Source organism: Ranitomeya variabilis, chromosome 4, assembly GCF_051348905.1.
Source record: "Ranitomeya variabilis isolate aRanVar5 chromosome 4, aRanVar5.hap1, whole genome shotgun sequence".
NCBI lineage: Eukaryota > Metazoa > Chordata > Amphibia > Anura > Dendrobatidae > Ranitomeya > Ranitomeya variabilis.
In genome coordinates this window covers 718,513,255-718,527,996 of record NC_135235.1, presented here as the reverse complement: position 1 = coordinate 718,527,996, position 14,742 = coordinate 718,513,255, and the positions used below count along the sequence as shown (strand labels likewise).

General features: G+C 47.1%; 2 protein-coding genes across 3 annotated transcripts in view; one reads left to right on the top strand and one right to left on the bottom strand.

Annotated features, from left to right (window-relative positions):
* Window positions 1-14,742, bottom strand: part of LOC143766587 (uncharacterized) — a 925,271-nt gene that overhangs the window by 815,873 nt on the left and 94,656 nt on the right. The window lies entirely within an intron of this gene.
* The window catches only part of LOC143766603 (uncharacterized), a 44,117-nt gene that overhangs the window by 24,829 nt on the left and 4,546 nt on the right, over window positions 1-14,742 (top strand). The gene's annotated exons all lie outside the window — the stretch shown is intronic.

The following is a 14,742-nucleotide window of genomic DNA, read 5'->3' as shown; positions in this document are numbered from 1 at the left end:
GCTGATGCAGCCAACCTGCAGAAAGACAACACTACACAGTACCGCTTGTGACCACTAGAGGGAGCCCAAAAATAGAGTTCACAACAGTACCCCCCCCTTGAGGAGGGGTCACCGAACCCTCATCAAGACCCCCAGGGCGATCAGGATGAGCCGCGTGGAAGGCGCGAACCAAATCGGCCGCATGAACATCAGAGGCGACAACCCAGGAATTATCCTCCTGACCATAGCCCTTCCACTTAACCAGATACTGAAGTCTCTGTCTAGAGATACGAGAATCCAAAATCTTCTCCACCACGTACTCCAACTCGCCCTCGACCAGCACCGGAGCAGGAGGCTCAACAGAAGGAACCACAGGTACCACATACCTCCGCAACAAAGACCTATGGAGCACATTATGGATGGCAAACGATGCTGGGAGATCGAAACGAAAAGACACCGGGTTAAGGATTTCCAAGATCTTATAAGGACCGGTGAAGCGAGGCTTGAATTTAGGAGATGAGACCTTCATAGGAACATACCGAGAAGACAGCCACACCAAATCCCCAACACGAAGTCGGGGACCCACACCGCGGCGGCGGTTGGCAAAGCGCTGAGCCTTCTCCTGTGACAATTTCAGATTGTCCACCACAAGGTTCCAAATCTGGTGCAACCTATCCACCACAGAATCCACCCCAGGACCGTCAGAAGACTCAACCTGACCCGAGGAAAAACGAGGATGGAAACCAGAATTGCAGAAAAAAGGCGAAACCAAGGTAGCAGAACTAGCCCGATTATTAAGGGCAAACTCGGCCAATGGTAAAAAAGTCACCCAATCATCTTGATCAGCAGAAACAAAACATCTCAAATAAGTTTCCAACGTCTGATTAGTTCGCTCGGTTTGGCCATTGACCTGAGGATGGAAGGCCGACGAAAAAGACAAATCAATGCCCATCTTAGCACAAAAAGTTCGCCAAAACCTGGACACAAACTGGGATCCTCTATCAGACACAATATTTTCAGGAATGCCGTGCAAGCGAACCACATTCTGAAAAAATAGAGGAACCAAATCGGAGGAGGAAGGCAACTTAGGCAAGGGCACCAAATGGACCATCTTGGAAAAACGATCACACACCACCCAGATGACAGACATTTTCTGAGATATTGGAAGATCCGAAATAAAATCCATGGAAATGTGCGTCCAAGGCCTTTTCGGGACAGGCAAAGGCAAAAGCAAACCGCTGGCACGAGAACAGCAAGGCTTAGCCCGAGCACAAATCCCACAAGACTGCAGAAAGGAACGCACATCCCGCGACAAGGAAGGCCACCAGAAGGACCTAGCCACCAAATCTCTGGTACCAAAAATCCCAGGATGACCCGCCAACACCGAAGAATGAACCTCGGAAATAACTCTGCTGGTCCATCTATCCGGGACAAACAGTCTCTCTGGTGGACAACGGTCAGGTCTTTCCGCCTGAAATTTCTGCAGCACTCGTCGCAAATCTGGAGAAATGGCAGACAAAATCACTCCATCTCTGAGAATACCAGCCGGCTCAGAAACTCCCGGAGAGTCAGGCACAAAGCTCCTAGAAAGTGCATCAGCTTTCACGTTCTTCGAACCAGGCAGGTATGAGACCACGAAGTTGAAACGGGAGAAAAACAACGACCAACGAGCCTGTCTAGGATTCAGGCGCTTGGCAGATTCGAGGTAAATCAGATTTTTGTGATCAGTCAGGACCACCACACGATGTTTAGCTCCTTCGAGCCAATGTCGCCACTCCTCAAATGCCCACTTCATAGCCAACAACTCCCGATTACCAACATAATTTCGCTCGGCAGGCGAAAACTTTCTTGAAAAGAAAGCACACGGCTTCATCACAGAGCCATCAGAGCTTCTCTGCGACAAAACAGCCCCTGCTCCAATCTCAGAAGCATCAACCTCAACCTGGAAGGGGAGAGAGACATCTGGCTGACATAAGACTGGAGCTGAAGAAAACCGGTGCTTCAGCTCCCGAAAGGCCTCCACGGCCGCAGGAGACCAATTAGTCACATCAAAACCCTTCTTGGTCAAATCCGTCAAAGGTTTAACTACGCTAGAAAAATTAGCGATGAAACGACGGTAAAAATTAGCAAAACCCAAGAACTTCTGAAGACTCTTAACAGACGTGGGCTGAGTCCAGTCATGAATAGCCTGGACCTTGACAGGGTCCATCTCCACAGTAGAAGGAGAAAAAATAAAACCCAAAAAGGAGACCTTCTGTACTCCGAAGAGGCATTTTGAGCCCTTCACAAATAAAGCATTAGCACGCAGGACCTGAAACACCATCCTGACCTGCTTCACATGGGACTCCCAATCATCAGAAAAGACCAAAATGTCATCCAGATAAACAATCATAAATTTATCCAGATATTCTCGGAAAATGTCATGCATGAAGGACTGAAACACAGAAGGAGCATTAGAGAGTCCAAAAGGCATCACCAAGTACTCAAAATGGCCTTCGGGCGTATTAAATGCTGTTTTCCATTCATCTCCCTGCTTAATGCGCACAAGGTTATACGCACCACGGAGATCTATCTTGGTGAACCAACTGGCACCCTTAATCCGAGCAAACAAATCAGACAATAGTGGCAAAGGATACTGAAATTTGACTGTGATTTTATTCAGAAGACGATAATCTATACAAGGTCTCAAAGAACCGTCTTTCTTGGCCACAAAAAAGAATCCTGCACCAAGAGGGGAAGAGGATGGGCGAATATGTCCCTTCTCCAAAGACTCCTTTATATAACTGCGCATCGCGGCATGCTCTGGTATAGACAAATTAAAAAGTCGTCCCTTACGGAATTTACTACCAGGAATTAAATTTATAGCACAGTCACAATCCCTATGAGGGGGCAGGGCACTGGACCTGGGCTCATCAAATACATCCTGGTAGTCAGACAAAAACTCAGGGACCTCAGAAGGAGTGGAAGAAGCAATAGACACCAACGGAGTATCGCCATGAATTCCCTGACAACCCCAACTTGACACAGACATAGCTTTCCAATCTAAAACTGGATTATGAGCCTGCAGCCATGGCAGACCCAAAACGACAACATCATGCAAATTATGCAGAACAAGAAAGCGAATCACCTCCTGATGAACGGGAGTCATGCACATGGTCATTTGCGTCCAATACTGAGGTTTATTCTCAGCCAATGGTGTAGCATCAATTCCCCTCAGAGGAATAGGAAATTCCAAAGGCTCCAGGACAAAACCACAGCGCCTGGCAAACGACAAATCCATCAGATTCAGGGCAGCACCTGAATCCACAAAAGCCATAACCGAGTAGGACGACAAAGAACAAATCAAAGTAACAGACAAAATAAATTTAGGCTGTATAGTACCAATGGTGACAGGTTTAGCAATCTTTTTTAAGTGTTTAGAGCATGCTGAGATAACATGAGTAGAATCACCACAGTTAAAGCACAACCCATTTTGACGTCTATGACTTTGTCGCTCAGTTCTGGTCAGAGTTCGGTCACATTGCATAGACTCAGGTCTCTGTTCAGAAAATACCGCCAAAGGATGAACAGATTTGCGCTCCCGCAAACGCCGATCAACCTGAATGGCTAAAGCCATAGAATCACTCAGACTTGTAGGGGTGGGAAACCCCACCATAACATTCTTAATGGCTTCAGAAAGACCTTCTCTGAAATTTGCAGCCAGGGCACACTCATTCCATTGAGTAAGCACTGACCATTTCCGAAATTTTTCACAATACACCTCTGCTTCATCCTGACCTTGAGAGAGTACCAGCAACGCTTTTTCTGCCTGATTCTCAAGATTAGGCTCCTCATAAAGCAGTCCAAGAGCCAGAAAAAATGCATCAGCATTCAGCAATGCAGGATCTCCTGGCGCCAGAGAGAAAGCCCAATCCTGAGGGTCGCCACGCAACAAGGAGATAACAATTTTAACTTGCTGAGCGGAATCACCAGAGGAACGAGGTCTCAGAGATAGAAATAACTTACAATTATTCTTAAAATTTAGAAACCTAGATCTATCTCCAGAAAACAACTCAGGAATGGGTATCTTTGGTTCTGACATAGGGCTATGCATAACAAAATCTTGAATACTTTGCACCCGTGCAGTAAGATGATCCACACTAGAAGTCAGAGTCTGAATATTCATGTCTGCAGCTGAGCTCAAAACCACCCAGAGTTCAAGGGGATGAAAGAAGCAAAACAGACTGCAGCAAAGGAAAAGCGGGAGAAGAAAAAAAAAAAAAAAGTACTCAGGTCTTCTTTTAATCCCACTTCTGCGATGCATTAAACACTTACTGGCCTGCTATACTGTTATGATCCTTAGTGGTTGAGGATCACAAATTACTCAGCAAGGTGACTAAACATAGGACAAGGTCTAGGGAGGTGGAAAACTGGACTGACCGCAAATCTGAACCTATCCAAACACACTAGAGTGTTGTGAATTTGGATTCTGGGCTCCCCCGGTGGCTACTGGTGGAATTGAACTTGTGACATCATCTTCCCTGTTCACCTGTTCTGATTAGATCTGGGTGTCGCTATATAACCTGGCTTCTCTGTTAGATGCTTGCCGGTCAACAATGTTATCAGAAGCCTCTCTGTGCTTGTTCCTGCTCCCAGACATCTACTAGATAAGTTGGACATTCGTCCATGTTTTGTTTTTGTATTTTGGTTCCAGTTCACAGCTGCAGTTTCGTTACTGTGTCTGGAAAGCTCTTGTTGATCAGGAATTGCCACTCTGGTATTATGAGTTAATGCCAGAGTCCTAAAGTAATTTCTGGATGTGTTTTGTTAGCATACTTTCATGGTCAGTAGAAAACCCTTTCTGTCTTCTGCTATCTAGAAAGCGGACCTCAAATTTGCTAAAACTATTTTCCTGCTGCGTTTGTTGTTTCATCTCATATCACCGCCAATATATGTGGGGGGCTTCTGTCTCCTTTTGGGCATTTCTCTAGAGGTGAGTCAGGTCTTATATTTCCCTCTGCTAGCATTATTTAGTTCTCCGGCCGGCGCTGGGCATATAGGGATAAAAAGTAGGACATGCTACCTGGCTACTTCTAGATGATGCGGTAGGTTTAGTTCATGGTCAGTACAGTTACATCTTCCAAGAGCTTGTTCCTATAGAGGCTTATGCTAGTTCTCTGGCCATGGAGATCATGACAGTTTGACCGGCCTACTAAAGGGTTAAAATCCTTGGCTGAGAAAGGAGAGAAATAAGAAGTCTGCTGAGAGTTTTTTTTTTTTTTTTTTTCCTCTGTGCTCTTAATTGGATCACTTGCCAGTCTGTCTATGCTGCAGTCTTTCTTTTTTTTTCTCTCTCCTTATAATCTTTGAATGGCTTTGTGTTCACCTGTTAATAATGGATCTTCAGAGTGTAACTGCAGGTTTGAATAATCTCACCACGAAAGTACAAAATTTGCAAGATTTTATTATTCATGCTCCGGTATCTGAGCCGAGAATTCCTTTGCCGGAATTCTTCTCAGGGAATAGATCTAGCTTTCAGAATTTTAGAAATAATTGTAAGCTATTTTTGTCCCTGAAATCTCGTTCTGCTGGAGACTCTGCACAGCAGGTTGGGATTGTGATTTCCTTGCTCCGCGGCGACCCTCAAGACTGGGCTTTTGCATTGGCACCAGGGGATCCTGCGTTGCGCAATGTGGATGCGTTTTTTTTGGCCTTGGGCTTGCTGTATGAGGAACCTCATTTGGAACTTCAGGCAGAAAAAACTTTGATGTCCCTATCGCAGGGGCAAGATGAAGCTGAAATTTACTGCCAAAGATTCCGTAAATGGTCTGTGCTTACTCAGTGGAATGAGTGTGCCTTGGCGGCTACTTTCAGAGAGGGTCTCTCTGATGCCATTAAGGATGTTATGGTGGGGTTCCCTGTGCCTGCGGGTCTGAATGAGTCCATGACAATGGCCATTCAGATCGATAGGCGTCTGCGGGAGCGCAAACCTGTGCACCATCTGGCGGTGTCCACTGAGAAGACGCCAGAAAGCATGCAGTGTGATAGAATTCTGTCCAGAAGCGAGCGGCAGAATTTTAGACGGAAAAATGGGTTGTGTTTCTATTGTGGGGATTCTACTCATGTTATATCAGCGTGCTCTAAGCGTACTAAAAAGCTTGATAAATCCGTTTCCATTGGCACTTTACAGTCTAAATTTATTTTGTCTGTGACCCTGATTTGCTCTTTGTCATCTATTACTACTGACGCCTATATCGACTCTGGCGCCGCTTTGAGTCTTATGGATTGGTCCTTTGCCAATCGTTGTGGGTATGATTTAGAGCCTTTGGAAACTCTTATTCCTCTGAAGGGGATTGACTCCACCCCATTGGCTAATAATAAACCACAATACTGGACACAAGTGACTATGTGTATTAATCCGGATCACCAGGAGACTATTCGTTTTCTAGTGCTGTATAATCTACATGAGGATTTGGTGCTGGGATTGCCATGGCTGCAGTCTCACAACCCAGTCCTTGACTGGAGAGCTATGTCTGTGTTGAGCTGGGGATGTAAGGGGACTCATGGGGACGTACCTTTGGTGTCCATTTCATCATCTATTCCCTCTGAAATCCCTGAGTTCCTGTCGTGACGTCTTTGAAGAACCCAAGCTGGGTTCACTACCTCCGCACCGTGAGTGCGATTGTGCTATAGATTTAATTCCGGGTAGTAAATACCCAAAGGGTCGTTTATTTAATCTGTCTGTGCCTGAACATACTGCTATGCGAGAATATATAAAGGAGTCCTTGGAAAAGGGACATATTCGTCCATCGTCATCTCCCTTAGGAGCCGGTTTTTTCTTTGTGTCAAAAAAAGACGGCTCTTTGAGACCATGTATTGATTATCGGCTTTTGAATAAAATCACGGTTAAATATCAATACCCATTGCCGTTGCTGACTGATTTGTTTGCTCGCATAAAGGGGGCCAAGTGGTTCTCTAAGATTGATCTCCGTGGGGCGTATAATTTGGTGCGGATCAGGCAGGGGGATGAGTGGAAAACTGCATTTAATACGCCCGAGGGCCACTTTGAGTATTTGGTGATGCCTTTTGGTCTTTCTAATGCCCCTTCAGTCTTCCAGTCCTTTATGCATGATATTTTCCGCGATTTTTTGGATAAATTTATGATAGTGTATCTGGATGATATTCTGATTTTTTCGGATGACTGGGACTCTCATGTCCGGCAAGTTAAGAGGGTTTTTCAGGTTTTGCGGTCTAATTCTCTGTGTGTCAAGGGTTCTAAGTGCGTTTTTGGGGTTCAGAGAATTTCCTTTTTGGGATATATTTTTTCTCCCTCTTCCATTGAGATGGATCCTGTCAAGGTTCAAGCTATTTGTGATTGGACGCAGCCCTCTTCTCTTAAAAGTCTTCAGAAATTTTTGGGCTTTGCCAACTTTTATCGTCGATTTATTTCTGGTTTTTCGGATGTCGTTAAGCCATTGACCGATTTGACTAGACAGGGTGCTGATGTTGCTAATTGGTCCCCTGATGCTGTGGAGGCCTTTCAGGAGCTTAAGCGCCGTTTTTCTTCTGCCCCTGTGTTGCGTCAGCCTGATGTGACTCTTCCTTTTCAGGTTGAGGTCGACGCTTCTGAGATCGGAGCTGGGGCAGTGTTGTCGCAGAAAAGTTCTGACTGCGCCGTGATGAGGCCTTGTGCCTTCTTTTCCCGTAAATTTTCGCCCGCTGAGCGGAATTATGATGTTGGGAATCGGGAGCTTTTGGCCATGAAGTGGGCGTTTGAGGAGTGGCGCCATTGGCTCGAGGGGGCCAGACATCAGGTGGTGGTATTGACTGACCACAAAAATTTGATTTATCTTGAGACCGCCAGGCGCCTGAATCCTAGACAGGCGCGCTGGTCATTATTTTTTTCTCGGTTTAATTTTGTGGTATCGTACCTACCAGGTTCTAAGAATGTTAAGGCGGATGCCCTTTCTAGGAGTTTTGAGCCTGATTCACCTGGCAACTCTGACCCCACAGGTATTCTTAAGGAGGGAGTTATCTTGTCAGCTGTTTCTCCAGACCTGCGGCGGGCCTTGCAGGAGTTTCAGGCGGATAGACCGGATCGTTGTCCGCCTGATAGGCTGTTTGTTCCTGATGATTGGACCAGTAAAGTCATCTCTGAGGTGCATTCTTCTGCGTTGGCAGGTCATCCTGGAATTTTTGGTACCAGGGATTTGGTGGCAAGATCCTTCTGGTGGCCTTCCCTGTCACGAGATGTGCGAGGCTTTGTGCAGTCTTGTGACGTTTGTGCTCGGGCCAAGCCTTGTTGTTCTCGGGCTAGTGGATTATTGTTGCCCTTGCCTATTCCTAAGAGGCCTTGGACACACATCTCGATGGATTTTATTTCAGATCTGCCTGTTTCTCAGAAGATGTCTGTCATCTGGGTGGTGTGTGACCGTTTTTCTAAGATGGTTCATTTGGTTCCCCTGCCCAAATTGCCTTCTTCTTCCGAGTTGGTGCCCCTGTTTTTTCAAAATGTTGTTCGTTTGCATGGTATTCCTGAGAATATCGTTTCTGACAGAGGAACCCAATTTGTGTCTAGATTTTGGCGGGCATTTTGTGCTAGGATGGGCATAGATTTGTCTTTTTCGTCTGCTTTTCACCCTCAGACTAATGGCCAGACCGAGCGGACTAATCAGACCCTGGAGACATATCTGAGGTGTTTTGTGTCTGCTGACCAGGATGATTGGGTTGCTTTTTTGCCATTGGCGGAGTTCGCCCTCAATAATCGGGCCAGCTCTGCCACCTTGGTTTCCCCGTTTTTCTGTAATTCGGGGTTCCATCCTCGATTTTCCTCCGGTCAGATGGAATCCTCGGATTGTCCTGGAGTGGATGCGGTGGTGGAGAGATTGCATCATATCTGGGGGCAGGTGATGGACAATTTAAAGTTGTCCCAGGAGAAGACTCAGCTTTTTGCCAACCGTCACCGTCGTGTTGGTCCTCGGCTTTGTGTTGGAGATTTGGTGTGGTTGTCTTCTCGTTTTGTCCCTATGAGGGTCTCATCTCCTAAGTTTAAGCCTCGGTTCATCGGTCCGTATAAAATATTGGAGATTCTTAACCCTGTTTCCTTCCGTTTGGACCTCCCTGCATCCTTTTCTATTCATAACGTTTTTCATCGGTCGTTATTGCGCAGGTATGAGGCACCGGTTGTGCCTTCCGTTGAGCCTCCTGCTCCGGTGTTGGTTGAGGGTGAGTTGGAGTACGTTGTGGAAAAAATCCTAGACTCCCGTGTTTCCAGACGGAGACTCCAGTATCTGGTCAAGTGGAAGGGATACGGCCAGGAGGATAATTCTTGGGTCACTGCATCTGATGTTCATGCCTCTGATCTGGTTCGTGCCTTTCATAGGGCCCATCCTGATCGCCCTGGTGGTTCTGGTGAGGGTTCGGTGCCCCCTCCTTGAGGGGGGGGTACTGTTGTGAATTTGGATTCTGGGCTCCCCCGGTGGCTACTGGTGGAATTGAACTTGTGACATCATCTTCCCTGTTCACCTGTTCTGATTAGATCTGGGTGTCGCTATATAACCTGGCTTCTCTGTTAGATGCTTGCCGGTCAACAATGTTATCAGAAGCCTCTCTGTGCTTGTTCCTGCTCCCAGACATCTACTAGATAAGTTGGACATTCGTCCATGTTTTGTTTTTGTATTTTGGTTCCAGTTCACAGCTGCAGTTTCGTTACTGTGTCTGGAAAGCTCTTGTTGATCAGGAATTGCCACTCTGGTATTATGAGTTAATGCCAGAGTCCTAAAGTAATTTCTGGATGTGTTTTGTTAGGGTTTTCTACTGACCATGAAAGTATGCTTTCTGTCTTCTGCTATCTAGAAAGCGGACCTCAAATTTGCTAAAACTATTTTCCTGCTGCGTTTGTTGTTTCATCTCATATCACCGCCAATATATGTGGGGGGCTTCTGTCTCCTTTTGGGCATTTCTCTAGAGGTGAGTCAGGTCTTATATTTCCCTCTGCTAGCATTATTTAGTTCTCCGGCCGGCGCTGGGCATATAGGGATAAAAAGTAGGACATGCTACCTGGCTACTTCTAGATGATGCGGTAGGTTTAGTTCATGGTCAGTACAGTTACATCTTCCAAGAGCTTGTTCCTATAGAGGCTTATGCTAGTTCTCTGGCCATGGAGATCATGACACTAGAGGTAGCCGGTGAATGTGCCTAAAATCCTAGACGTCTCTAGCCAGCCTGAGGAACTAACTACCCCTAGAGAGAAAGAAAGACCTCTCTTGCCTCCAGAGAAATAATCCCCAAAGATATAGAAGATCCACACTAGAGGTAGCCGGTGAACGTGCTTAAAATCCTAGACGTCTCTAGCCAGCCTGAGGAACTAACTACCCCTAGAGAGAAAGAAAGACCTCTCTTGCCTCCAGAGAAATAATCCCCAAAGATATAGAAGCCCCCAACAGATAATAACGGTGAGGTAAGAGGAAGGCACATACATAGGGGTGAAAGCAGATTCAGCAAATGAGGCCCACTAATACTAGATAGCAGAAAATAGAAAAGTGATCTATGCGGTCAGTAAAAAAACCCCTTACAAAATATCCACACTGAGATTTACCCCCGCACCAACTAACGGTGTGGGGGGAGAACCTCAGTCCCCTAGAGCAACCAGCAAGCCAAGAAATCACATTTTAGCAAGCTGGACAAAAAACATGATGAATGCTGATAATCAGAAAATAAACAAACAAGAACTTAGCTTGTCTTGGAGAGACTGGGAGCAAGGTAGTCACAAGGAATCTGAAGAGCACTGAATACATTGATAGCAGGCAAGGAACTGAGTATCCAGGTGAGCTAAATAGGAAACCAACCAAGGATAACGAACCAGTTGATGCAGCCAACCTGCAGAAAGACAACACTACACAGTACCACTTGTGACCACTAGAGGGAGCCCAAAAATAGAGTTCACAACACCATAGATTCTCTGACAAGAGATTGAATCCCTCTGTGAACCCTCTGTGGCTCGGAGTGCTCGCAGGACCAATATAGATGGTCCCTTTCCTTCATGCGAGTTGTCGGCTAGCAGGAGCCGCAAATTTTCTAGAAACGTACAGGCGTCTAGAAACGTACACATGCCTAGAAAACGAAAGTTTCTTTTCCTGGTCCCTCACCAATGATTTGCTGAGAACAAGTCTCTGAATATGGATCGGATATTGCTTTGGTACTGGACTCACCAGAACTTCAGAAAAGGATGGATTCGCCTTTTATATCATCAACCAATCTCTGTAGCTTGATGAGGATTTCGGTTCTACTCTAGAGCACGCAGTGTCCCTCATGAGGAAATTAAACTCCCTCGCAGAGCATTTGCCATTCACTCGGACAGGGAGCGTCCGGATAAGCGATCCACTAGACATAAAGCTCTGGAAGTGCGGTATCCTTTTTCAGCCAATATGCAAACACGCGGGGTGTCCCCTCCACCTATACCCACCTAAGACGTGAGATGCCATGCCTGGTCTGATTCTTAAGGGCACCAATATCCTCACACCATCAATAGACGAGCACATCATGTATCCTCTTCTACAACCAGGCCTAACGCCGGACAACCAGCCCTGTCCACCCAGGGACCTTAACTCTGTGGATGTACAGAGGCTCCCTTTTTGGCATCCGAACACCCCCTCTGCATCTCCACTATTTAGCAGATGATGCAAGAAGGCGGACGATCCCTCTCCACTTCCCTGTTAAGAGGATGGTGGATCGAGGGTTCATCATTTTAACACTGCACCGTCAAAAGAGAGTGGTGATTGCAAAAGACGGCTATTCCTGACCTTCCAGATGCAGCCACGCATTCTGCCACTTGGCAGATTAACCAGGTAGAATCTCCTGTGGTTTACCTTACAGTATCCCTGCCCGATGGGTCATCAATTAAAAATACAACGGACTGTCAGATAGCAAATCTGGTTAGTTCCGTCTTGCAACCTTGGGTTCAGCGCTCTACCCTTTCTTAGCTGCCGCATGGGTTGCTACAGCAATGGTCTTCTGGTCAGAGACCTTAACTTCCTTGATTCACAACAGTAACCTTCTCCCGAAAACAGTACAGCTAGTCAATCAAATTTCTTGAGTGGGAGACTAGCTGCTTCACGCTTCTTGGATGCGGCTATTTGCGGGGCGCTGTCAGCAGCAAATGCCATTACACTCAGGAGAACTTTTCAGCTCAGAGAATGGAAGTGTACTCTGCGTTTAAAAAGCCTCTGACATCACTCCCTTACCAGGGTGATCGGTTATTCAGTGAGAAGTTGAGAGCGTTCCCCACGCAGCATCAAAGGATCGCATGATTCCTATAGATCCAACCAGCAGTGGATGAGTTGACCAGGGCGGTCTAGATCTAAGGGATTTTGGTTCCAAAAAGGAGACGAAAAGTAAGACTGATCCTGAACCTCAAACTTCTACCAAGCTTGACAAGGTCCCCCTTCTTCGGATGGAGTTCCTCCACTCAGCCATTACTTCAACGGAAAAAGGTGGAGTTTCTGGCATCCACCGACATTCGGGATGCTTACCTTCACATTCCTATTTTTTCCCTCTTCAAAAATTCCTTCGCTTTTCCATTTGCGAACAGCATTTTCAAACCATGACCTTGTCCTTCGGCCATGCTGTTGGAGCGCCCCCAGATGCAGGGCCGTGGGGTACTCGGTACCGGGCCTCTCTGTCTCGGTCCTGGGGTTGTCACGGTGGCTAGACCCGGTCCGTAACCCTGCTAAGGGGCGTCCAATGAAAGATGTGAAGATGGTGCGTGGTGCAAGGTGCGATGAATAACGAGGACACAGGGTTGCAGTCTCTTTACCTCTTTACTGAAGGCTTCGGGATCCGCAATCCAGAGCACTGCTAACGGCTGGCTGAGACCGGACGGTCCGAAGGCACATACAGAGTTCACTTTGCAGGTGGAAATCAGTGCCTCCCTTCTAGAGCCTGTGTGTTGTAGTACCTCCCTGCTGAGCACCACGGGATAGTCCTCACAACTGTTGTTTCTGTTTCTGATGTTCTTTCTCTTTCCATCCCCCAGATGATTTGGCTAGGACGCACCCGTATGACGGGGTAGGCCTGGAGTTATTTTATAGGCACCCTAGTGACGCCCCTCTCCCACAATTGCCTCCGTTGTCTGCTTAGGTGATTTAGGTGAGACAGCCAACCTAAAGTCAACTGCCCTGCCGCTGTTTGAAGTAATGCGTGGAGCCCAATACTTCCTCGGTGTTCCGGCCACTGACTACACGCCTCAGTAGGATGTTGCCGATCTCGGGGCACGACTCCTACTGGCTCTATTCTCTTTTGTGCTGTGATCTCGTTTCTCACTTCTCCACAATAAACCTCGCTTCTTATCCTTTCTTAAGATACCGCCGCAATGAAGTGCAGGCGCGGTTCCATAACAATCTGTCCTTTTCGCTAGGCCTCTGTCAGGATCCCACCCCTGACAGGGACCCCCTGAATCTTCCCAAGCAACCTCTTCTCTCACTAGGTGTTGCCTGGGCAAAACCCAGTAAGCTTCTCTCTAACTTCCTATCCAGCCCCCAGTTTTACCAAAGTGTGAGGAGTGGCCTAATACATAGAACCCTTTGCTCCCCCTGGTGGCCAGAGTGTGAAGTGTAGTGTGTGACTGTGATACCTGGTCAGGTGAACTCCTTAAGTGCCATCAGACGTACCATCACTCCCCTTAGTGGCGGAGCGTCAGTACTGCAACGACCAGGACTCTGGGGCGCTGCACTACCGCACCAGGAGTGTTCGCAGGGGTTATTACGGCTGTCATGTTCCTCTTGCACCCTAGAGGCATGGTCATCCTGCCCTATCTGGTCGACCTTTTAGCCTCTCTTCCCGGACTGCTGAGTCGTCTATATCTCTTGCGATATCCTTTCTCACCTGGGCTGGCAGCTAATCTTAGACAAATGTTTTCTCATTTCCAGCCCAGCAGATATCCTTTTTAAGGATGATCCTGGACACTTCCAGAAGGTTGGTTATTCTCCCTTGAGACAAGGCCGTGGCCTTTCAACAGGGAGCTTGCGCACTTTTTCACTCATCCCTTCATTCCATTCCATTCGATTTGCTAGGAGGGTTCCGAGGGAAAATGATGACGACAATGGAAGCGGTTTCCTTCGCTCCTCTCATTTTCTGCAGGTCAAACAGGCTTTCAGAGGGTAGTCTCTGAGCTCCTTCCTCATCCAGGGGAGATCCTTTCTCCAGGTTCAATGCCAATCCACTTCTCCTGATCATTGTTCTGGGGATCCGAATGACGCAGCTAATTCTACAGCAGATCCACTGCCTTTTGGCGGGTCACCCCATCCAAATTCAATCGGACAATATCACGGCTGTGCCATACGTCAATCATCTAGCAGGTAGTCATGGTCTGGCGTCATGGTCGAGGTATCTCACATTCTCTGATGGGCCGAGATCTATCAGGTGATTTCGGCACTACACATCCCAGGAGTAGAACTCTAGATGGCAGGCACCGTCAGGGTCCCGCCTCAAGTGAGTGGGATCTTCACCTGGAAGTCTTCCATCAGATCTGCCTTCTCTGGAGCACTCCAGATGTAGGTAGGATGACATCCAGACTGAACGCCAATGTACTCTAGTTCATAGTTCGGCCTTGAGATCCAAAAGCCATAGCAGTTCATGCTCTGGTTCTTCCATGGTACTAGTTTTCATAACCCCTCTTCCACTACTTCTGAGAGCCTTTCGGAAGCAGGAAGGGCCCCAGTGATCCTGGGAGATCCGCACTGACCATGTCAGGTATTCTCATTTGCGGAACTAGTATTTTTCCATGTT